Genomic DNA, 25201 nt, shown 5'->3' on the forward strand with positions numbered 1-25201 from the left:
GATATTAATGGGGAGAGAGGGAGTAAAGTTAGATTTGAATTTGTCGGCCAATTGGTTTGCTGTATCTTCTGGCTCAGTATAGGTGGCTCCGTTAACAAAAATCTCTGCACACAGCTGTGTATATTGCCTTTGGGGTTTTGGACATAGCTGAAGAATGGCTTGTAGTTGTACTTGGCCTGGAAGGCCAAATTTACCTAAAATTTGGCTTGGTAGACTATTTGCCCTCTGGGTTGATTGTTCAGTTTGATGGGAGTGTTTTTATCCTAAAAAAAAAAAAAGTGGTAAAGTGCCCAAAACAAAACTATTAAACTGTATAACGGCACCAGAAACCAGCAGGTTCACACAACAGAAGAATTTATTCCAAGTCACAAACAAACACAAGGGACATAAATAACATTGTAAAACCAATTCCCCTTACGTTTTCGTCTAATAAAACTTCATCAGATAGGCATATACTGTCCAGGTGATCATATAAATACCTTTCCAAATTAAAATTACCCAATGGAAAGCATTCATCAATTAACTCTAAAATACGATGTGTATAAGTTAAACAAAATATATAAAAGCAGTCTTGAACTGTTATTGTGTAAAAAGTATATCAAATGGAGTATATATAGATGTTTCATGTCCACACTAATAAGTATTTAAAATACTTAAAATCTCATTGTTTAAAACAAATAAAAGCTTTAATAAAAGTGAATGTATGAAAAACAAATGGAATGAAATGGCACCATCTAGCAGAGAATACATAAATAAAATTACATCACATAAGTAGATTAAAACAGACTCTATAAAATCTTTATATTAATATAATATAATATAAAATACAGTATAAAAATGCAATGTTTAAAATTTAAAATAGTAAAATACCTATGACTTCATAAATTGTCATTGTAAAACTGTTATTTACAGTTTAGCAGATCTAAGCTTTAATACTGGTTTTAAAGATGCCATGTTGTTTAACCCTGGGTAGTTACTAGGGTCCAACACTTATTGCCAGTATAACTCCCTCTACTCAAGTCGAGTCTCCCAGGGTCCACCCCTGGGGTCTATAGGTACAACTTATATTACAAAAAATTGATACTCAGCGTTTTCACATACTTGGTAATGTTTGAACAGGGCATTATTGTCGTTTTTTTTTTCTTATATCATATCCATGATTGTACATTCTTTGTTTTAACTTTCTTTCTGTCTTACCCACGTAGAAGGATTCACATATACCACACAAAGCAATGTATATCACACCTGTGGTATTACAGTTTGCAAGCCCTTTTGTCGTTATATGCTTGTTCCTACATTTCAAATATAAAACATCACCAGTCTGGATGTTACAGCATTGAGGGCAATTACTACACTTGTGTGTTCCTTTTTTGTTACTGGAACAAATACCATAATTCTGGTGGTGTGAACCGTCTTCTAAAATATTTTTAATCATTCACCCTTTTTTATATACATATTTGACTGGTTTATCAAATATAAAATTTAAATCTGATAACTTAGTAAACCTATTCCACTCATTGTTAATGACTCTCTTCACCAAGTTGTTTTCTCCGTTGTATGTGATGACTAGGACAGATTGAAAGCTACCCCGGTCATCTTCAGCATCCTTGTTGAGAGTAGCCATGTCCAGAGAAGAAAGTGTTCTATCCAAAATGGGAGCAAATCTAGAAGCACTGGCCTCATAACCTCTGTCAAAACTTCAGATAACAACTCACAAGGAAAACCTCTGGCCTTGAACATTTCCATAATACACTTACACTCATTCTGAAAATCTTGATCATCAGAGGTCATTCTACTAGCCCGCAAAAACTGTCCTTTGATTACCCCTCTTTTCTGATAAGGAGGGTGGGCACTAGTATAATGTAAATAGGAATTAGAAAACGTATGTATTCTGGATTTAAAACCGTTACCAAACCTCTCTATGTTAACATCTAAATAGTTCAACTCAGTGTTGTTTATTCGATGTGTAAATTGTAAACAATTAGTTGTTTTTGTAGTGTATTCAAGAAATTCTAAAAATTTGTTGTCTGTGTTGTTCTAAAAAAGGATATATATCATCAAGAAAATGCCTGTAAAAATTCCAGTAGTTCTTAAAATCTGACATAAAAATGTATTTATTCTGCCAGTATAAAAGAATAATGTTTGCATATTGCTACTCCCTTCAATTGTTTGTAGTATTCACCCTGAAAGAATATAAAATTATTCTTCAGGACTAGGTCCATTAATAGTATACAAGTATGAAACACATTAAAAGAAATAACCTTACTATCAGCTAAAAATTCTTCAAACCATAATAAGCCTACATTTTGTGGGATACATGTAAATAGATCCACTATGTCCAATGTGATGAAACTCCATGTGTTTTCTTGTTTAGTGTTATCAATATGTCTTAAAAAATCCCAAGAGTCATTTAAAATGTTTGTGTTGTTCAACACTATCCCCTGGATTCTCAACAGCTTGCATGAAGTGCAAGATGAGTGCAGGAACTCACGCAGGTAATATGTCTGCCATGCGATCCAGGAACAGCAGGGGCGTGCATGAGAGCGCCAGCACTAATCCTGCATGGACTAAGCCCTGGTATGCAAATCTCCTCATTTGCAGGAGGAATCCATGCAAATGAGGAGATATTGCAATCCAGGAAGCTTGCAATAATCCATGCAAGACTAGTGCAATCTGCAGAAATGTACTTGGTTAGTAACCGAGTACATTTCTGCAAACTACAAAACGGAGCTATGATAGCTCGAAATAAAGGCTGAATATCAGTGATGAAGCATGCCAATGGCCAAGTAGAAGGCCATTGGCATTGCAAAATGTGTAAAAAATAAAAAATATTTTTTTTCACCGATCTTGCCTGTTTAAGCATAGAGCAGCAGCGCGCAAATGGGATCAAGGGGAAAATAATAAAACAAACCTAAAATAAGCATGCTAACTAAAAGCAGTATTCTGACATGCAAGTCAATGGCAGGCAGAAGACAACCTAGCCAGTGATTAATGGTTGCTAAGGGGGGAGGCTCAGTGTGGAACATGTAACTATGCATTAGCAGGAAATCCTATGCAAATGTGGGGAAGGATAGTGAATCCCAGATTTCCCCAAGGTGTGAGGCAGATCCCATGAGTGTAAGAGTATAAATTGCTGGGTGCAAGACTAGGATATAGCTGACATCATGGGGGGGGGGTGTCAGGCATACTGTAAGTGGATTGGAGCCCTGTGGCTCGGGATTGCTCCTAGCTTAGCACAGCTAAGCAAGGGGTGTGTCTAAACCTGCCTAGCACTCTTTACAAAGTGTAAGCGGGTGTGCGCGTCATGCACCACGTTTTACAGGAAGAAAAAGGAAGTTAAACCAGGAAATAGCAGCTCTGTGCACATTTGAGCACTCTGTTTGCACGACGTGCACATGGGCTTAAACATGGAGACAATGGGAAGGTAAAACAGCAGTAGGAAGGTACTCAAGGAGAACTAGCTTAGCTGGCAGGGTAAATGTATCAGAATCAGCCAATTACACAGACAGCAGACCAGCCCAGGCCAGAACACTACTATAAACTAAGCAAACGCCTTCCCCTCTGGTTTTCCAAACTCTACACCACCGGTGTATGCAGGCGGGGAAATTTTAACAAACAAACCTACAAAATGAGAAGGGCTGCAGCAGGCAACATAGAACAACATGTGCAAGAGGCTGAGGGTGGTGAGGATGTGAATGCTGCTGAATAAACCACAGTGAGGAGATGGAGAAGAGTGTACAGACCCAGGGTAACCTACCAGGGGCTACTTAAGCTGGAGATAGTGGAGAGCTTGATACTGGAAAGAGACCTCCTTCAGCAAATTGTTGAGCTGTGCCAGCCACACCTGACACACCAAACTATCTGAGGGGAAACCATCCCAGTGGATACCAAGGTATGTGTAGGCCTAGGTATAGTAGCCACAGGTATCTCCCAAAGCATAACTGGGGATATTATGGGGATCTCACAGGCATCAGCATCCAGAGTATTCCACCAGTTCCTGGATGCTATGGCAGCACATGCCAGTGAGCACGTATATTTCCTCAAGACACATGAGGTGTTGACCAGCAATATGTGTCTCTTCCACCAAATAGCAGAATACCCTGGGGTAGTGGGTGCTATAGACTGCATGCACATATGCATCAACGCACCACCTGGTGAGCAGGGTAGGGCCTACATCAACCACAGGGGCATGCCCTCCATCAACTGCCAGGTCATATGGAATGCCCAGGGCATTATAATGAATGTGTGTGCTGGCTGCCTTGGAAGCTATGACGATTCACACATATGGCATCTGACACAGCCTTACCACAGATTTGCCAATGTGGACATCCCCTACGGCCACCTAGTTGGGGATGCTGGGTACCCACTGGAGCCGTGCATGAAGACACCCATCAGAAATGCACGCACACCTGAACAACAACTCCATAATGGGGCACAAGCACAGGCCAGACATATAATAGAGCATGTGTTTGGGATGCTTGGGTGACGGTTCCAGTGTCTGGACACATCCAGTGGAGATTTTCAGTATTCACCAGCTACATGTATCCAAATTGTTAAGTTATGTTCTATGCTACACAATATGATCCTGTGGAAACAGCTGCAGCAGGAACAGCATGGGGCAGGGCGACACAACCCCCCACCAATGTCAAGGCCTGTACAGGCACAGAGTGACTCAGAGGAAGAACAACCTGAGTCTACCCCAGTAGGCAGAAGGAGGCATGCCCAGTATGCCCTGGCCTTGGCAAAGAGGCAACACATAGCATATGCACTGACACAGTAGGGACCCAGGGAATGACACCTCTCTCTGACTCACACAGACAGTAAAAGGGATGCCAAATATGACACTACCTGTGGTCAACCATGTGTAGGGAGTGTACTATGTGCATCTGACATAGGCAGCCCTCCAGCACCATCTTCAAGTCTGGCACACCATCAAGGTAAGTCAATCAACCTACCAATTGCCATATGGAGTAGAATGAGTTGTTACCTGTAGCTATGGTATGGATGTGAGCATGCAAGGGAATTGGGTGGCCGAATGTTATAGCAACAGACAGTAGATACTTATAGTGGCACCATGACATCTTTAACACATCCAGGAGTCACCATAGTAGCCATTACTACACAGGGTGACAAAACCCACTGCAGGAAATGGGCTGAGTGACTTGTGTGTCCATAAGACCCATACATGCCAGTCAAGAAGGTGCACATATCCAACAACAGTTTCAGTCAGCAGGACAGGTGTAGCCAGACACAAACAAATGATGTACTATGGACTCTGAATGAGCTCTATGGGTAACCCCTTCCCCAGGCCTACACAGACAGACTACAGCAGGCCAGGCAGTTGGATGTAAGTTGTGAAGGCTAGGAAGTCAGAAACTAATATGTAGGTAATTAAAGCTAAGATCTGTAGCACAGTGGTATGCCTCTAGCCAGCACAATAGGTAAGACAACAGACTGAAATGGAGTACCTGACATACCAGTACAGTCCTAGCAAATGTGTACAAGTGTCCGATGTGCCCCCCATCCTACGTACACTTATAGTAACAGTCAGGTGTGCCCCACCCAAACTCCAAATTAGAAATGTAGAAACAGTCAGGTGTCCCCCCCACTATGCAGAAATGTATGAACAGTCAATGCCAAATGACCGATGGATACTTTGCAGACACAGCATGCTACCTGTCGGTGTACAATAAAAAGGTCAGCACCACAGTACATACTATCTGGACTTGATCCACACATGAAATACAGATGGCCATACTGGGCATGCTCACATGCTTAGAGAATGAAGGCAATGTCAGTCAACAACATACTGAAAGGTCATACTGGGCATGCTCACACACTTAAACACATGAAGGCCATGTCTGCAAACATTAATGGACCAGACATATCTGGCAGTCGCAGGACTTAGTGCAGACACATGTCAGTATGCACCACTCCTGCCGTTCACACACAGTGGATAGGAATACAGACACATATGTAAGGACAACACACTATAATAAGCCAAAGGTAGATGGACATAGATGTGTGGAAGAGGGTGACCATGACAAGGAATCATCTGGGCCTGTCACACCCAGCACACAGCCAAAGGGCTCCAAACACATGAGGTGCAGATGTCACTTACTGCAGATACTAGCCACCAGAATCTGTCAGCATGAAAGACTATGTGGTACATGTGCCAGCTGTGCAACATGACTATACAAGGAAGTAGTCATCTAGTAGCTGTATACAAGTACCCGTGACATATGACCCCATGTGTGCCTGCATGTGGCATGTCAACCTCTACATGAATGGGTTATGGCCCATGCACACACCGCCCCCCCATAGCAGTATTATTGCAAGCCTGCTGAGGTCATCCAATGTGTAATACACCTTTGGGAGAGCTGTAGCTCAGTGATCTCCATGGCGTATCCCATAATTCTGTACTGCTGTAATGATACACTAGTTAGGTAGTAGTTCTAACCCTATACTTGGCAATTGTGTGAGTGTGTGTCTGACTGTGTAGAAAGAAATGTTTTTTAGGTTACTCACACTCCATACAATTCATATAGTCAACTTTGGCAAGGTTGCTGATGTCTCTCATCTAGAAATACACATCTGGAAAAGCAAAGCACAGTAATCTCCGTAGCACATCCTGTAACTGCGTACTGCTGTAGTGTGGTAAAGTAGGTAGGTGTTTTAACCCCAAACTTGGCAATTGTGTTTGTGTGTATGTCTGACTGAATAGAGACCAATGCTTTTTAGGCTACTCACACTCCATATAAATCATATACTCAACTTCGGTAATGCTGCTGATGTCACTCACCTAGAAATACACCTCTGGGAAAATCATAACCCAGTAATCACCATAGTGCGTCCAGTAACTACGTACTGCTATAGTGTGATAAAGTAGTTAGGTAGGTGCTCTAACCCCAAACCTAGCAACTATGTGTGTGTGTGTGTGTGTGTGTGTGTGTGTGTGTGTGTGTGTGTGTGTGTGTGTGTGTGTGTGTGTGGCAGGGCTGCTGATGTCACTAACCTAGACAAACACCTCTGGGAAAGGTGAAACCCAGTAATCTCCATAGCGTGTCCTGTAGCTGCATACTGCTGAAGTGTAATAAAGTAGTTAGGTAGATGTTCCAACCCCAGACTTGGCAACTGTGCATGTGCATGAATCTGCTTGTCCGTCTGTCTTTGCCTGAGTAGAGAACAATACTTTTTAGGGTATTCACACTCCTTAGAATTCATGTACTCAACTTTGGCAAGGCTGCTGATGTTACCCACAAAGAACTGCACCTCTGGGAAAGCTGTAGCTCAGTAATCTTTGCAGTGTGTCCTGTAACTGCGTACTGCTGTAGTGTGATTGAGAACTGTCGTAGGGTTCCATCTCCACCCATGGCAGTTTTGAATGTTTGGTGTGCCTTCCAGTGTCTGTGCATGGAGCAATGCAGTATAGGCTAGTCACTCACAGTACATTTCAAATGCCCTACTTTGACAATACTGCTGATGTCATTCATTGTGAAATACAACCTTGTGGAAAAAAGATCTGTAGTAATCCTTGTGGTGTAACCTATAACTGCTCCATGCTGTGGTGTGATATAGACCTCGGTCACGGGTTCTATACCCGTACATGTCAGTTGTGGATGTTTTGTGTGTGTCTCACTGTCTATGTAGGGAACAATGCATTTTAGGCTAGTCACTCACAGTACAGTTGAAATGGCCTTCTTTAGTAATCCTGCTGATGTCATTCAATGTGAAATACACCTCTGGAGAAAACGTACTTTAGTAATGTCCATGGCGTGTACAATAACTGCATAGTGCTGTAGTGTAATGAACTAGTTAGGTAGGGGTTCAACTCCCAGACATCATAGTGCTGTAGTGTAATAAACTAGTTAGGTAGGGGTTCAAATCCCAGACATGACAGATGTGTCTGTGTTTGTGTTTGTAACTTGTATCCTGTGGAGGGGTTTTTGCTTAGTTCTTTTATGGTGGCCCTACTATCACAATGTTAACCATACAGGGATAACAGATGTAAATTAGCTGAGAAAGTGGGGTGCAAAGCCATACCCATACATGTGACATCAAGGCCAGGCACGTGTTTGGCTGTGGGGGGATGCCTATTCATACATGACATATAGTGTGTGGGGCCTCTCAACCCCATTAACGGTGCATGTGGACATATGTGTATTTGTTAATCTGCCATTTCTATCTACAGATGTATGGCCATATATACCTATATAGATTTATATATATATATGCTAATATATATATATATATATATATATATATATAAAACTATGTCCGTATATACCTACATAGATATATATCTACATACATATATGTAACATGATGTGTTTATGTAGACATACAGGTGTAGGCACATATATGTGTCGATTTAGGCATATGCATGTATATATGTGCATATATATTGATATATATATATATATATATAGTTTTAGAATTTAATATATATATATATATATATATATATATATATATATATATATATATATATATATATATATATATATATATATATATATATATATATATATATCTAGATATGTTATATCTGTTTAGATATTAATATATTTACACATGCATACATCTAGATGTTGGTATACATTCTCTGTACTGTTGCATGACTGGACTGGATGATATGTTTCTGAAAAGATAAAATCTTTTTGTATCTGGCATGGCTTAGTGGTAAAGCACTTTATCTATGGTATGTAGGGTCCTTGGCTTGAGCCTTGCAAGAGCTGTTTATTTTGTTGCTGGGCAGAACATGGCCCATTGGATACACAGTGAATAAGGCACTTTAAAGCAGTTGTAAGGAGGTTTGCGTGGGTTTGCACGTAGCTAAGCAATGCTGACACAGGTTAAGCAACTCAGCAGCCAACTGAGTATAAGAAACTGTAACCAGACTTTAGCAGTGCTTACCTCCGCACAAACCTGCGTACAACTGCTTTAAAGTGCCTTAATCACTCTGTATCCATCAGCGATTGTTCTGCCTAGCAACAAAATAAACCACCTCTGCTGGGCACGAACACAGGACCATGCACACCATAGCCAAAGTGATTTACCCCTAAGCCATCTCAGATATACATAACCCTGCTGTATTCACAAACATATCATCTAGCCCAGTCATTCAACAGTACAGAGAATGCATTCCAACATGTAGATGTATGTGTGTGTGAAAATATATTAATGTCTAAACAGATGCAACATATTGATCTATGTAAATTTATATATATATATATATATATATATATATATATATATATATATATATATACACACATATGTAAGAAGATATTTATATCTATATAGGTATACATGGACATACATCTGTAGATAAAGTGGGAACATAGTAGAAACATATATATCCACATGCACCATTAATGGGGTTGACAGCCACAAACAACATATGTCATGCACGAATAGGAATCCCCCCTCCACAGCCAAACACATCTGTCCTGCAATACACTACCAACCATTGCAGATCCCATAACTAGGATCTTACATGGCAATGGCACAAGATGTTAACAGTACTCCATCCCACCTGTATGATGTCAGGCTGGTATCAGTAACATATCATGCAGTACAGTCAGTCTCATAATGACTCCCATTTTGCAGTCATCTGTTACCCTTGTTAGCCAGAGTCCCGTCCTGCTGGCCTGTACTTCAGAGATGTAGATGCCAAACAACAGTGATCCCAGGAATGAACCCTGAGGTACTCCACTTGTGACTTGTCTGGAGATGGATCTGGAGTCAGTTACACCTACAGTTTGGGTTCTGTCAGTAAGCCATGTGGCAAACTATCAAGTGGCATAGGGATGTATGGCCAGATTAGTATGTTAATCTATGTTTCCAGACTGGGAGATGGTGTTGAAGGGCTTGGCAAGGTCCACATAGTCTTTGTGGACTACCTTACCCTCTTCAACAGCTATACAGACTGAGTCAAAGCAGTCAATCAGTTTCAGGAGACAAGACTGGCCCTCCATGAGCCCATTCTGTGTGGGGTCCAGTGTTTGAGGGTTGCCAATGTCTGCATTCAAAACATCCCCGATAATGCATTCCATGGCCATGCAGATCAGGCTCATCAGACTGATGTGACGGTAGTTCCAGGAATCACAGGTGGATCCTTCCTTGTGGAGTGGGATAACTGCAGCTGTGCGCCACTCAGGGGGAACCAGGCCTGATGTGAGACTATGATTACACATGACAGTTAGGTGAGTTGCCATTTCATTTTGTAGGTCATGTAGTACACAGCCCAGGATGTCATCTGGTCCCATGGATGCTGTATTCTTAGCTGTGGATATTGTGGTTTCTGCCTGTGTGGCCGTGATTACTGAGAAATGGAATTCTTTCCATATTGACATGGGCCCATTTGAGGGTGAGAGGGGTGAATGAGGCACTAAATCAATATGCCAGGATATTGTCACATTCCGTGGGTGCAGTCTCTGTAATGCCATTTTGTTGCAGCTCTGAGCACTTCTGAACATTGCCACTTAGAACTCAGACATAACTATAGAATGCTTTGTGGTTGTCTGTGGAATCTGTGGTGATTTTAGTTACATAACCAGCTTTGGAGGATTCCATGAGGGATCTCAACGTCTTACTGGGTCTGGTAAGGGAGTTGTTTGCATCCTCGGATTATCCTTTTTTCTTCAACAGTGTCTACCATCTGTTGTATACTCTGTTAATGGCAGGAGACCACCAGACTGGCTTGCTTATTTGGGAGGTGAGCGTTATGGTTCTATGTGGGATGTCAGGAATCATGCACAAGTGGCTGTGCTCATACAGTGCCTTAGTGCAGGATTCATCAGTTGAACTGTCAACTCCTGTCTCCATGGGTGCCACAAACATTGTCACTTTTGCCTTGATTAGCATGAAGATAGCCTTGGGGAGGTCTTTTATGGACAACTGTATAAACATTCCTTTCACATGTTCAGTTTGATTAGCCTGTGGTGGGATTAGTTTGGTGAAACCACAGTCTCATGTACTGTTGTGATGGCTTAGTGGTTAGTGACTATAGTATACAGGGTCCTGGGTTCATGATCTGCCAAGGCAGCTTAACTTTGTTCTGGCCAGAACAACAGTCAATGCATACAGACTAATTAGGGCAATTTAGATTAGTCACACTCAATACAATGCAAATGCCCTACTTTTGCAATCCTGCTGATGTTAATCACTATCACTGTGAAGTACACCTTTGGGGAAAGGGTACTCCAGCAGTCTCTGTGGTGTGTGCTATAACAGCATAATGCTGTTACGTGATATAAAACTTTGGTAGGGGTTCTATTCTCACACGTGGGAATTGTGGATGCTGTTGTTTCTGTTCCTATGCCTGTGTAAAGAGCAATACATGTTTGGCTAGTCACACTCACTACAATTCATTCACCTTACTTTGGCAATCCTGCTGTCACTTACTGTGAAATAAAACTTTGGGGAAAGAGAACTCCAGTAATCTCTATGTTGTGTTCTATAATGGTATAGTGCTGTAGTGTAAAAATTAGTTAAGTAGAGGTTCTAATCCCAGATGTGACAGGTGTGTTGTTTGTTGTTCATGTTCTGTGTGGAGGTAATTGTGAGTGTGTAACAACTAGACTCAATGTTGAGTGTGATTTTAATATTTCTTATATGGTGCCCCTAGCATAAAATCACAATATCCACCATGCAGGGATAACAGATGTCATATCAGTACATAGTCAGTCACGGGTTTGATACACTGGACTGGTAGGTGTGTGACACAAACATGCTTACCTTTTACTCTCCCAACCCACCCTAACTTATCTTTGCCTCTTTCTGCCTCTCTCACTCCCTCTCTAGTGGATGTGGAGACTTACACATGCTTTGCTTAGGCAGCGGCATGTGTAGTGTCAGTGATGCTCATGATCAGCTGATGGCCTCTGCATGGATTACAGCCCTCCTCTAGCTAATTGCATGTGGAACAGCTGTGGTAACATTCCCATAGCCAATTGCATGGAAACACACTCCAGTATCTAGGAACAACATGTTGTTGTTTGGCTTTTCATTCACTGTAAGCAGGAACTAGATCTGTTGTTTGGCAAACAGCATCACAGATGGATTGGGGACTTACCTCTGACAGCATACACTGTGGATACAGGCCAAAACACAGAAGGGGGTTGTGCCTGTCCTGACTACAGACTGTAAGTGCTGCTATACTGCAGTTGGGGTAATATTGGTTTAACAGGGTGTATGTGGATATGGCTGTCCTATATTTTTTAATACTTGTCATGTCAGTGCTATGGTTATGAGGAATCCCCATCTGTAGGGTTATCTGCAGACTGGGCAATGTGTGGTTCCTTGTGTTACCCACAGAGCACCTATCTCTGAACTGCAGAAGGTAGTGTGAGGATTGCAGTCAGTAGATGGTGACAGCTGGGAGAGATACTGACGTCATATCCCTCATAGGACATATGTTGCATCAAACCCTGTTACGACAGATAATGTATGAGGTTATCACAGTGACATGTCAATATTGGCCCTGTATTTGTGCCTCCAGCTACAACCCTGTCAACCTTTGCACATATGTCATGCAGTAGGGGGTGCATATGTTCTGTACACCATATTCAATGACAACATATCTGATAACAAGCCAGTGAGATATCAGACTGCTATACATGTTATGTAAAGTAGGGGTGATATTTGAGGACATAGCCTGGGCATTCTGTGGTTGTGTGTACATTGCTGAAGTATGTGTAAGTCTGGTAAATGTCAACAGTGTGTGTATAGTGCATATGTACCTTGACCTGTGTAGAGACTATGGTAGATGTCATTGATCTTGGTCCTGTTCTAACTGATGTCACATGCTGCTCCACTGTATGTCACCCTATAAGCTTACATGTTTGTAGGGGTGAACACACACATGTCCCAAACCACAGACAGCCATAGGACCACACTGTGTAGCAGCCCAGTATATGTAGGGTTGTTGTGTGAGTGGCTCATATGAGGATGGCATACATCAGATAGTCCATATACTGTAATAGTTCGCTAGCTTACCATATGCGGCTGTGGCTGTGTTCACATTGGTTGTGGTTATGCACTTTCACACAGGTGTATGTTACTCTGTGATGCAACATGCCTGTAGAGCCTGCTATCTATGCAGGTACATGTGTATTCCCACATAGGAGATGTAGCCCAGTGTTGAGTCAGTCTGCCTGTAGCCTGCACTGTGCTTTGTTACATACCTAGCAGCTTACTGTACCTATCCAGTGAGATGTCATGTCAAGATACTTGCCAGATGTACTGCTGCCTGGCCACCATAACAGTCATGTATGTCAGACAAAGCAGTGGGATGCTGTTCAGATGTATGTCAGTAACTAGTGGATAGTATGTGGCCATGGCACCTGTGTACCAGCAGATATTATGTGGCAGGACAGACAGGGGTGTATGAATGCATAACCTATGGGGGCAAATGTATACCAGTATGTACATGTTATACCCATCTACATGGCTGTTACCATCCACATTTACAGGCCTGGTCCACATGTCTTGCATGAAGGGGTTCTGTGTATACCCTTGGACTGACCCGAGTGTGTTAGACTGTCCACATATATTGGACAAATATCGCAGCTGTAGTCCACAGGGGCATTACTGTGCTAGCAGTGGTACTGTACTATGATGACCTTAGGATGTCTGTAAGTAGCCAATGGTGCACATGTTAACAGCAGATGTGGCCTCCCACACACACCATTTCTGTGAAAACAATCTCTATTACAGTAGCAATAGTCTACAAATATACTTGCACTACATACATGACATCCCCTTGCACTGAGAGGATTGGGCTATTGGGGTTGAGGTAGGGCTCCACTCCATGTGCAGCACATATGGTGAACATATATCTATATATAACTATACATATATCCATATAGATTTATACACATATACATATACATATCTTGCTTTCTGTATGACAACAGTTTTACACAATTGTGCCAGTGTTCCAGCCTCTGTTATCCACCTACATACCATGCTTTGCACATATGACATGCTGTCAGGGTTTTTTATGTAGTGGGCTGTGTGTATGTCATGCTGTCATTCCTGCCATCACTCCACTGCTGCTGTGTCCCCCACACATACTGGGAGGTAGGGACCATATATGTGTGAGCTTCACCTACACAATACATGTGTGCCCTAATGCACTCCAGAGGCCAGTGTATGTATATGGCCCAGTATCAGTGAGTGTAGGGGGGTGCACCATGACTAACCTAGACTGTTACAACATGTGTGGATATCTGGGATAAGCTGCCTTAAGGTATCTGTATGTACTTTACCATACAATCCACCTTGGATAAATGCAGGCCTACTGCCTCCTGCCATATGGGATGTTCTGTTTGTCAATGTTATTGTGATGGTGTCAGGTATGCCTTGTTATGTAACAGATACATACCATTGTGTCAACTGGGGTCTGTACCCCCTAGCGATTGTGTACAGAGTGTAGATAGAGGCTGCTGACCTATACATCTGTATTACGTACTGTTGATTGTTTGGTATGCTGTGGCCCAGTCTGTCATTACTAATGTACCACTTGAAGGCCTCGGCCTGGACAACAACATATGTCACACTTTCCAGACAACTGTCTTAGTATAACTGTTTCACAGTTGCATTACACTGTTCATATCGATGTCAGTGTCTAAACAGCTATATGACATGGCATATACAACTGTCATAGTACACAGATAGAGCCTTGATATTAATTTATGCACACCTGTGTGTGGTGTTATACCCTTTGATATCTCTGTGGGTATATGTTGCAGGCTATGAATGTCATTCGTATGGGTGGCTCATACAGTCTCCAGTTGGTAAGGTGATGACTGTAGGAATATTGGCTGCTCCATATTGTGTGCACATACTACATATGTATATTACTGTACAAATCTCTGTGTGTGTCTGTGTAGTTACATATATATCTATATATATGTATATATATATATATATATATATATATATATATATATATATATATATATATATATATACCTGTATCTGCATATTTGTGTCTGTGTATATGTATCCTAGGGATGGCCATTTCGTGTCTGGTCCTGGTTATGGGATCTGCAACACTTGGAACTGTATTACAGGGGGGTCGTTCTTGTCTGGGGGGTATACCTTTTCGTACCAGACGTATATTGTGTGGGGCCTCTCAACCCCATTAATGGTGCATTAGGACATATATCTTTTGTTATTTCCCCATTGTTATCTACAGATGTATGTCCGTATATACCTATATATGTGTATATGCATATATATATCTATATATATATCTATATATATATATATATATATATATATATATATATATATATATATATATATATCTATATATATATATATATATATATATATATATATATATATATATATATCAAAACTGCCGTATATATTTAGACATGTTAATGTGATGATATATATCTATCGATGTAAGCATTTGCATGTTTATATGTTTATATATATTTATTCTTCCACAGCCGATGTCAACCAATGTACAAATACTCCAAGTATAAAAAAGTAGTCAAGCACTTTCGTCATGAGACTTCATCAGAACTTCTGATGAAGTCTCACGACGAAAGCGCTTGACTACTTTTTTGTACTTGGAGTATTTGTACATTGGTTGACATCGGTTGTGGAAGAATAAGTTTGCTAAATTTGGTCCAGGTTTGGCTACTGTGAGTGGTGCTTTGACTGTTTTTAGTGTTTTTTTGCCACTCTTATACACCTATCTTTGAGTTCATATATATTTATATATATATATATATATATCTATATATATATATATATATATATATATATATATATATATATATACATATATCAACATGTTGTACCTGTTTAGACATTAATATATTTACTCACACACATACATCTACATGTTGGAATACATTCTCTGTATTGTTGAATGGCTGGGCTGGATGATATGTTTGTGAATACATCAATGATATGTATATCTAAGATGACTTAGTGGTAAATCCCTTTGACTATGGTGTGCAGGGCCCTGGATTTGATCCTAGCAGAGGCTGTTTATTTTGTTTCTAGGCAGAACAAGGGCCGTTGGATACAGTGTGATTAAGGCACTTTTGATCAGTTGTAAGCGGGTTTGCGTGGGTTTGCATGACAGTAAGCACTTCTAAGTTATGGTTACTGTTTCTTATACTCAGTTAGCTCCTGAATTGCTTAATCTGTGTAGGCATTGCTTACACCCGTGCAAACAGGCTTAATCCCGCTTACTGCTTCTTAAAAGTGCTTACTCCCACTTACCCCTACGCTAATTCCTTTAAAAGAAAAGAAAAAGGGGTTGATAGGAAAATGGTGAAGGGGCACAAAAAGGGAATGACAGTATGGAAAATAGCTAGGGATGTGCAGAAAGGGTGTAGGGAAGGTCCATAGCTGCCAATTTGTTATACAGCAACAGCTGTGCATATACACTGTATTTGGAGGTAGATTTGGACACTCAAACCTCTGGGAGAGGGGTGAGAACAACAATAATTCATTGTGATGCCAATTAGAACAGATTACATGTGTCCAGTGGACATGTGTGCAAAATGGACAGCTATGCATGGGGCGAGATTTTTTTGTGGGAACAGATTGCCCTTTTTTTTCAGGTGGGAGTGGGATGTTGGGGAGGGGTAGCAGGTATATTTGGGGAGGTAGGTTGGGTAGGTTAACAGACAAGGCACACAAGACGCATACGGGGCGGTATATGATACATGTGGGGGGTAAACACCTTGATGCGGAGGGCTGTTGGGATATCAGAAGCCCACAAGCCCCCTAGTGGTAACAGTGGGACTGAGGTCCCCACCCATGGGCAGTCACCACTGCACCTTCACGTCCCCAAAGGTGGCTGTGCTGGGGGCTGAGCCGCAGAGCCAGGATGACTCTCTAATTGTGACACGCGGCCCACAAGCTAGCGTACCAACCTGGTTGTTGATCATTCTGCCCACCACGAACCCGACCTGGCCATGGGTGAATGGTGCCTATCCACGCCCAATCCCGGGGGGGCGAACCCCATCCCTTTAGGCGGTTCCATCCGAAGGTGGTGCAGGACCGTGGTTCCACCCGAAGGTGGTGCAGGACTAACAGACAGGGAGTTACGGGATTGGTTCCCCAGACATGCTGGTGCCCGGTGCCTCGGCCAGCTGAGGTGGGACAGGTGGCTTCACTGGGACCAGCCTTCCCAAGCGTGCTATAGTATTTAGATTTCAACATCATATATGGGTTAGTTATAGTCAACACATTCCAGGGTTAGGTATAACAGCATGCATAGATATTCCCATTACCCTGACACCAGATATGGAACAGTTGCATAGCAAACAGAACACATGCATATAAAGGACCACAGTGGTAATACGAACAGCAAGAAGGTACATTGATGGCACCGTGCCAACAATGTTGGAATAATTCAATATGGCACATGCATGGGAACCATTAGGATATTTATCAAACGATTGGCCATTATCAGAGTCAGTACATACCAGTTGGGGAGGGTACGTTGATTATTGTTGAAGATAAGGTGGGGGGAGAGAAAGTTGTCAGTTAACAAATAATATAGTCCTATACTGCACATTACTTTCCTAGTCAGTGCTGTTATCTGTACCTTACAAGTGTTACTACACTACCCTATAGACCTATATTGGGGACTGATATGGCTGTCAACATCACTACAGTTGAACCGGTTTTACCTGCAGTATAGACCTCTTACCTGGTTTACATGTTGAGGGAATATTTGTTAACACTGACTAACTGTTTGTACACATACGGTGGGATTCCAGGTTGATGTTTTGCACTATCCTATCCAACTCTTTCTGCACAGACTCTGGCCATGTGTTGACCACATGCTGGTTGCTTGGACATATCTAGACTATTGCTGTCTTTCACCTTTAGTGACCTGACACACACATGTACATGCTTTCCTTCACCATTATATTATGTAGTACAGTGTGGCTGACAGTGACCACTGATACTTTCTTATTCAGAGAATCTGCAACACTCACAATCCCCTACAATACCAGGGTGGACAGTATCAGTACAGGTTATATTGGTCTGTATTTCACAGCACAGTGTTCGTATCCAACGTCCCTGTGGGAGCAATGCTTGTTAGCATTACCTGACTGTTGCCACACAAGGTTCCAGATTACACATTAGTATTATGCACATACATCTCACTCTGTTACTGTACAGACTTTGACCACAGCTTAACAGGTTGGGGTGTGAATGGGAAATACATGGCTTCTTAGTCAGAATAAGATATTGGGGAGTTTCTAGTGTGCCAGATTTGTTGCCATAGATGTGTGTCATTCAGTTGTATTTCCTGTTTGCTGCCTATACATCTGGGATCATCCCACTGATTTCCCAGGGGGACATGTTGATAGGCATTAGATATTGGCCCCTTTAATAGACAGTCTGGACATATCTGTACAGTCGTGCTGTATAATTCTGTATGCAGACTACTACCACTGGTAGGATTCATACCGTGGCTGTGTGTGCTAATAAAACAACAGTTCACATCTCAGTTGCAGGTGCTATTTGGGTTTTGTTATCTGCATTTTCCCTGTTTACTCTCTATGTGTCTCTCAGTTTTACTAAATGACCTCTGGGGATTACACCTGCCATATACAGGCATTGCTACACATTAACATTATGGTGCATCATGTGGGTAACAGTGCTTAATACTACAGTAGTATTACATGACTGCAAATCTACATTACAATATGATACCTGAATATAAACATACAGTCCAACTGTTAGACCTGTTTTGTCAGGTTATTACACTTTTATTGCCATACTAACAATAATAGACTCTTCCTGCCATATTCTCTAGTGTATGCAGTACTTGCCTTGAACAATACAGGTTTTATACTAGCAATTACTTTACTACTACTTTTATTTTTATTTCCTATGACAGTAAAAGCATGAGTATTACTGACTTACCTCATGTCGTAACCACGCCAGGCAGAAGATATGGGCCTCGTGGTTCGCGGCCCACTCTATTGCAGCTGTGGTGGACATAAGAGGAATATTTAGCCATACCTATCCATGATATTCCTGAGCTGGCCATTATTAAACAGGTAGTGGACAGATACTTATACACAGCTGGGACATCCCCTGATGCTCTAGCCTCTTGGAGCCACTCCTCCAAGAGGTCCCCCTTCCGCCACTTCAGATCAGCATAGTGGTGTCTGACCTGCTCACCAGTTTGAGATATGCCAATGGCACTGGTGAGGTCAAGGGCGAGGTGGTCCAAGGCCTCCACCCTATATTGGGAGCCCTGGTACTGGTCCTGCAGCAGTCTCTTTGCATGGTCTTTAACTAGGAGTCCAGCCATGACCTTGGACTCCTGGATGCACCAGCGCTGCACCCAGAAGCGCACTCCTTCTCCCCTTACTGCCATAATGTCTGCAAGGGGAAGCTACAACCAGTTATGAGCTGTATTCCCACCTGTTGGGTTTAAGTAGGGCTGATTTCTCCGCACTTTTCTGTGATTGGCCGGTTTTGAAAAGGCTAAGCTATGGGCAAACCTGCTTAGCTAAGGTTGGCATTGTTTAATGAGGTATACCACTGAGCAGATTGAATTGGCTTCCCTACACATTGCTTACACTTACTAAGTTGAGCTGTGCTGCGGTTGGCATTGCTTAATAGTTAACTTTGGCAGTGGTTTATTGTTCATTACAGGTTATATATGTGTCTGGTATCCGTGATTCATGAGTACATACACTGTATGGGGACCTGGGGACTTCTACACTTTATTACAATAACACTTCAAATCTATACTTACTGCAGTACTCCAGGTCACATATTTATGTTATGTAGCAGGTTATACCAATTCACACTGTACATAGATTCAGTTAACGTTTTGTTTGATTTTCCTCTGGTGAGGATTAGTTTGCTGATACCTCATTCATATCTGCTGCTATGATGGCTTAGTGGTTAACTACTGTGACTATAGTGTATAGGGTCCTGAGTTTGAATCTTGCAGCGGCAGTTTATTTTGTTGTTGGGCAGAACATGGGCCATTGGGTACAGAGTGATTAAGGCAATTTAAAGCAGTTGTAAGTGGGTTTGCAAGGGTTTGCGCGATGGTAAGCACTACTAACCTCTGGTTACAGTTTCTTATACTCTCTTAGCTTCTACTTTGCTTAATCTGTGTAGGCAATGCTTACTCCTGTGCAAACGCACTTAAACATGCTTACTAGTGCTCATATATGCTTACTACTGCTTATTTATGCTTAAACCTGCTTACTAGTGCCTTATTCATTATGACGCTGACACTTCACATGTGCATTTAATGCAGTACTCCAGTTCACATTTAAATGTTATTATGTAGGTTATATGGCAAAAAGATGTAAAAATATGTTCATATACAGATTTCACATGGAAAGTGATATGTGCTGCAGTGGGACTCGAACAGGGAATGCCTGTTCATTAGGCAGATGCTCTAACAACTACACTATTGCTATGCTGCTTCATTTGCATATATATTCCTTGTTATCCTCTTCAGCCTTTTCAACTGCTTTAACCGTAGCTAAGCGAAGGTCAAACCCATGCACCTATGGTTAGCTGTACTCGGGGTTTAAAAAAAAAAAGTTTCTTCATTTTATTTAAATGTACTGTTGCTGTTGAACACATAGGGACTGTTGGTGGGGATATGCGGACACCTATGAGTGGTCTTGCTCATTTATTGACACTTTCTTCTGTTCTACTTTGCAGGGGCATGTTTATTCTTAGAACTCTGCTCTCAGGCATCCCCCCTGCACTCATCCTGGCTCCATGTAGGATTTTGAGCTCAGGCAGCGCTCTTGCATTAATATGCATGGCACGCTGCCATCCTACTCTTAAACTGCCGCTTCCGGGAGTATATCTTTTAGTTTTGAATCTATGTATCTAGCTAACGGTGCAGTTAGTGATCCTTCAGCCAAGACAATGGGCCTGCGGGGTGGGTCAGAGCTGTTTTTGTGCACCTTGCGTATACCAAAAATGGAGGGGACTCTGGGTTTTTCAACCTTTAAAAAACTGTATGTCTCCATATCAATGAGCCCCTCTAGCAATAAATCATTCAAACACATGAATATTTTCTTGTAAGCAATATTAACATAATTCAAAGATACTCTAGCATAAGTTTCTTCATCACTAATATCTCAGACATTTTTCCTTTGTATACAATATGATCCAATAAAACATCTCCCCAACCTTACCAGGTTTCATAATTCTAAGATTTTTTATTTTCCTGAGATTCATGTAAAATATTACTCGCCTCCATTGTAAGGTTTGAAGTCACTTTATTGTACATAAGCTGTTCCCTTAACTCTTTTTCCACCAATAGTTCAACATTTCTGAGCTGAGGGTGTAGAGGTGGGTTAAAAGTATTTCTCTTAGTTAGAGGGTTCTGCGTGTTTCTTCTCTCCTGTCCATTAAAAAATACTTCTACATTTTTCTGTCTGATAAATAGTTTAAAATCAACTAATAAATTCATAATGTTTGCTTTGACCCTGGGTATAAAAATAAAACCTTTTAAAAACAGGTTAAAATGTCCTTTAGTAATAGTAATATTAGTGTAATTAAATATGTTAAACCTGTTGTAGGTAAAATGCAGCCTTCTTGTAAAATTCCATCCTGTGGGTCTATCTCCAATAGGTTCTGTCTAGTGCTCCCACCCCTTCTGAATCTGATTCCCAAACTTGTAATTCACAGGCTCCTTTTTCTTTAGTCTTTCCGACCTCCTCGGAGGTGGAAATTCTAAAGGGTCCTGTATGTTTAAACTTTCTTGGTGGTCTTCAATGTTAATGTCAATATATGCCCATCTTCCTTTGTTTTCCCCCCTGAAAAAATGTTTATTGTAATTACTGTTTGCTCTAAAAGCTTTGGGTTTGGGGTTAATGAGTATTGTGACTATACTCATTCATATCCCTCTCAATTTTCTTATATTTCCTCTCCTGTACCTTCTTACATTTTAACTCAATACAATTCAACATGTTGAAATATTTCTCCTTTTCAGTGTCTATGCTGAAAAGTAAATCATTCACAACATTATTGTTAGTGGTTTCAGTCTGATTAAAAATGTTTTCCATCTCTACCTCATTGTTTGTAATTATAGCTCTCATTATGTCAGCACCACATCTATCAAAAGCCATTAATAAATCCTGATGAAACTGTGAACCTTCCTTCACATTGTTAGGGTACTTGCATACTCTTATGCCTTTAGGTACAATGTTGAAATGTAGACAGTGCTTTAAATAAGCATTATCCATTTCCCATGCCTTGTATTTATACAACAAATTATCTAGGATAAAAAGCATATTAGCATAGGAACCATTACTTGTACTGACTTGTGCTTGTTCTTTAAAGTCAATTTTTAAGTCCAAAATGTCTTTGAAAAGTCTTTTAGTACCTGTCTGGTTTGTGTTGCTTGGGCATACTTCCTCTTCAGGCACTGAGTTGTGTTTGCATGCATTCATTTAATCTGCTATGTCTGTGTTGGTTGTAGCAAGGGAAATACAGGGAAATCCTTCCAAACTCCGTTGCTGGCATTGGCTGGGCTGCAGAACTAAATTTTCATTCTTGGTTAACCCATTACAGCTGTCTGTTCCTTTGTTCAAAGCTGACTGTCTAAATCCTTCCTGGTTGCCTGGCAGTGAAGCTCCTATTGCAAACAAGGTCATGGATTGGCTAAGGGGCATCAAAAGCCCCACCAGTTGAGTTAACTGGCAAATGAGCTTCCGCAGCTCACCCAGTTCACTTTCTCTAGGTCCATTTTCTTTGTTAAGTGTGGTAGACCCGGCCAGTGATTCCATAACCACAAAACAAAAACTAATAACCAAAAAGAAAGTGGTAAAGTGCCCAAAAGTAAAACTATTAAACTGTACAAAGGCACCGGAAACCAGCAGGTCCACACAACAGAAGAATTTATTCCAAGTCACAAACGAACACAAGGCACATAAATAATGTTGTAAAATCAATTCCCCTTACGTTTTCATCTTACAAAACTTCATCAGATAGGCATATACTGTCCAGGTGATCATATAAATACCTTTCCAAATTAAAATTACCCAATGGAAAGCATTCATCAATTAACTCTAAAATGCAACGTGTATAAGTTAAACAAAATATATAAAAGCAGTCTTGAACTGTTATTGTATAAAAAGTATATCAAATGGAGTATATATAGATGTCGTATGTCCACACTAATAAGTATTTAAAACACTTAAAATCTCATTGCTTAAAACAAATAAAAGTTTTAGTAAAAGTGAATGTATGAAAAACAAATAGAATGAAATGGCACCATCTAGTGGAGACTATATGAATAAAATGACATCACATAGACTAGTTGTTGTGTCTTTCGGCTTATCACAGTTAGGGGTCACCACAGCGGAACTCCGGTCTGCTAATGTTTTGTAGTGGATTTTTATGTGCCGAGTTACCAGCCCTGATGCACAACCTTCATCGAAGGCACGCTCATTCACGCATGCCTCCACACAGAAGACGCTCTAGCTGAGAATCGAACAGGACAACGTCTTGCTGTGGGGCGACAACACTACCGCATCACCACTACCGCTAGTACAGACTAAAATTTTTATATAAATGTAATATAATATAAAATACAGTATTAAAATGCAATGTTTAAAATTTAAAATAGCAAAACACCTATGACTTCATAAATTGTCCTTGTGAAACTGTTATTCACAGTTTAGCAGATCTAAGCTTTCCATTGGGTAATTTTAATTTGGAAAGGTATTTATATGATCACCTGTACAGTATATGCCTATCTGATGAAGTTTTGTAAGAAGAAAACGTGAGGGGAATTGGTTTTACAAAGTTATTTATGTGCCTTGTGTTTGTTTGTGACTTGGAATAAATTCTTCTGTTGTGTGGACCTGCAGGTTTCGGGTGCCTTTATACAGTTAAGTGTTTTTATCCTACTAGGTGCTACACCTCATAATTTTTGGCATGATTTTCTTCCTCCTGTTATACAGACTAATAGATGTTCCACCGGATTTATGAAGCCATTTATAGTGTGCAGGATTAGTTTAAGAGCTAGTTTTGGCAATATGGCTGACGTGCGATCCAGGAACGAGCTTCCGGGAAGTGCACGTGAACTCTTAGCCTAATCATGCACGGACCGAGCTCATGTATGCAAATTACTCTCATTTGCAGGTGAAAATCATGCAAATGAGGGTAATATGTGATCCAGGAAGCTGGCAGCCATCCGTGCAGGTGCATTGTGCAGAAATGTACTTGATTAGTAACTGAGTACAGTTCTACAATCTACAAAACGGAGCCATGACAGCTCCAAATAAAGGCTGCATATCATTGAGGAAGCATGCCAATGTCCAAGTAGAAGGCCAATGGCATTGCAAAATGTAAAAATAAAAAAATAAAGAACTTTTAATTTTCTTTAAGCCGATCTCGCCTGGTTAAGCATAGGGCAGCCACACGCAAACGGGATTGGGGGAAAATTAATAAAATAAACCTAAAATAAGCATTCTAACTAGAATCAGTATTCTGCCATGCAAGTCAATGGCAGTCAGAAGACAACCTGGCCAGTGAGTAATGGTTGCTAAGGGGGGAGGTTCAGTGTAGGTCATGTAACTATACATTAGTAGGCAATCCTATGCAAATGAGGTAAGGGTTAGTGAATCCCAGATTTTCCCAGGGTGTGAGGCAGGTCCCAAAAGTGTAAGATTTTAAATAGCTGGGTGCAAGACTAGGATATAGGTGACATCATGGGTGGGGGGGTATCAGGCATACTGTAAGTGGACTGGAGACCTGTGGCTCGGGATAGCTCCAAGCATAGCACAGTTAAGCTAGGGTGTGTCTAAACCTGCCTAGCACTCTTTACAAAGTGTAAGCGGATGTTCGCACCACGCACCGGGTTGTATAGGAAGAAAAAGGAAGTTAAACCAGGAAAAAGCAGCTCTGTGCACATTTGAGCATTCTGTTTGCACAGCGTTCAAACGGGTCTAAACAGGGAGGCAATGGGAAGGGAAAACAGCAGTAGGAAGGTAATCAAGGAGAACTAGCTGAACTGGCAGGTGAAATGTATCAGAATTAGCTAATCACACAGGAAGCAGACCAGCCCAGTCCAGAACACCACTATAAACCATGCAAACACCTACCACCTGTTTTTTCTACACTCTACACCACTGGTGTATACAAGTGGGGAAATTTTAAATCCAAACCTACAAAATGAGAAGTGCTACAGCAGGCAACA

The sequence above is a fragment of the Protopterus annectens genome, chromosome 8.part1 (genome assembly GCF_019279795.1).
Source record: "Protopterus annectens isolate FY-2018-M chromosome 8.part1, PAN1.0, whole genome shotgun sequence".
NCBI lineage: Eukaryota > Metazoa > Chordata > Ceratodontiformes > Protopteridae > Protopterus > Protopterus annectens.